Source organism: Adiantum capillus-veneris, chromosome 13 (genome assembly GCF_014529385.1).
Source record: "Adiantum capillus-veneris isolate H3 chromosome 13, ASM1452938v2, whole genome shotgun sequence".
Lineage (NCBI taxonomy): Eukaryota > Viridiplantae > Streptophyta > Polypodiopsida > Polypodiales > Pteridaceae > Adiantum > Adiantum capillus-veneris.
The window spans coordinates 101,079,024-101,081,340 of NC_140943.1; positions in this window are offsets into that span (position 1 = coordinate 101,079,024).

Consider the following 2,317-nt stretch of genomic DNA (forward strand, 5'->3'; position numbering starts at 1 on the left):
AGCTCCATTGAAGTTTCTGGGGATTGGGTAGTGAAAAGTTTTGGGTTCTTGCACGTGTGTTTGAAGGGGTTCTCAAAGCATCATAATTTGGGTAGCCATGGCTTTCTCTTATCCGGAGTTTCATGGAAGAAGTGATGAAGATGTGGAAGAATTTTTGGAAAAGATGGAGGTTGCCAGATTCATGACCCTGCGCAGATGTTACGCCTTCTCCAAATTTGTTTGAAGAGTGATGCACGAGTTTGGTCTAAAGCATTTGAAGAGGAGTTGCGTGTGGCTGATCCACCTGTAAGGTTGAGTTGGGACAATCTACGACATGGGTTGGAAGTGGAGTTTGTGAAGATAGAAGATCCTGACAAGGTGTGGCAAGAAGTATAGGCTTTGGTGCAAAAGGAAGGTGAGCCAGTAGATACATACATACGTAAGTTTTCATTGGCATGGGAGCGAATGTGCAAGGCTTTAGCACCACAGGTACCCCCGCCTGACATGATGAAGAAGGACAGGTTCTTGGCTGGTCTTTGGGAGAATATACGTTGGAGAGTGGAGCTAAAGAAGCCTAGGACATATGAGGATGCACTAGAGGTAGCAAGGAACAAAGAGTGGAAGCTGAGGAAAATGAGCCAATTAGGGGTGTAGTCTTTGCCAATGAGGTCTGAATTTCAGCCTATAGAGTCTTTACAAGGGCGCATGTCAGGGGTTCATCATGAACCAGTAGTTCCTGTTACTACTCAGGTTATGCCAGCAGTGGTCACTACAGTAGTGCAAGATGATGGGCTAAGGCAAGACATGAGGCAAATGGTAGATTTTATGAAGAATCTCAGCCTAAACATGCTAGGTCAAGTGGGAAATAATCGAGGTCGAGGGAGGTTTGCAAATCAGCCAAGAGGTGAAGAAAGGCCTAGGAATGGTGTTAGACAAAGCAATGGTAGGTTTTGGAGGCAGACGCCCACATGTTATAATTGTGGAGAGTTGGGTCACATCAGCCCCCAATGTGATAAGCCACCAAGGATGGGGGGAGACATGTATCCATTTCCAAGACAGGTGCTAACTAGGTCAAATGATTATGGCATCGAAATTAAGGGAGACGAAGGAACCAGTGGACTGACCCAGGAGGAAAAGGGAAAGACAAAAGTGGTAAGTGTAGTCACCTTGGAGAAGGCATCAAAGCTAGACGATACATTGGTGATGCCTATTGGGAAGAGGACCACAGAGGATAAGGAAGGAAGAAGTGCCCCAGGTCCTAGTAAGAAGAAAGGAAAGAGCCATGAAGGCGAGGATATCAAGGCCAAGAGGAAAAGGAGAGCTCGTCGAAAGTTTCATGTTTCAGATTTTCCACTAGGGGATGGGCAATTAAGCTATGACTTGAAGGAGGATCTGACGATCAGGAAGGCAGATGTTACTTTTGGGCAGCTTATAGAGATGGTGCCTAAGCTAAAGCGACAGTGGAAGAGGATGGTTAACCCAATGGAGAAAGAGCCAGAGAGAGGTTCAGTGAAGGTGTTGGCAATGGACGAGCTACCAGACATTTTTCCAATAGTAGATGTGTGGCATAAAAGGAAAAATTTGGGACAAGGTTATGTGGATGGCGGAGCCCAAATATGCGTCATAACACACTCATGTGTTGAGAAGATGGGTCTCACAGTGGCTGGGGTGTCAGGTTTTCGGATCAGATTGGCAAACCATCAAAAAGTAAAATGCTTACGTGTTGTAAAGAGCTTAGAAGTGGAGGCATATGATGCAAAGGCAGTGGTTGATTTTCATGTGATGCCAGCAGGGTTGGGAGCATATCCTATTATACTAGGCAGACCATGGTTACGTGCAGTGGGAGCTATTCAAGATTGGCGACATGGTACGATTAGCCTCTATGGAAAGACAGGTACCAAGAAGCTTTATAATATGGACACAAGGAAACAATTAGAGGAGCTTTATGAAGATGAGGATGGGTCTAGTGATGAAGACTCTTCCACGGTGACAGACGAGGACAATGATAGCACTACCAACAGTGATGAGGATGCTGATGTTGCATTTCTTTTGATGGACAAAGAAATCCAGGAGATTGGTTTAGTTGCATTTGCGAATGAGGTTGAAGATGAAAGTAAAGGGCTTTATGAAGTGATTGAAGAGCTGATGCAAACCAAGGTTGAGTTGTCAAAGAAGCAGGAATTGATGACACAAATGATTAGTGGAGACCTCTCAGCTATGGAGAAGGATATATATTTGCATATGCTGGCTAGTTTTCCTGATTTGTTCATTACTTCATATGAAGAGATCAGAGGGTTCAAGGGTGAAGAGATGCATATAGAGCTGAAAGAAGGTGCTA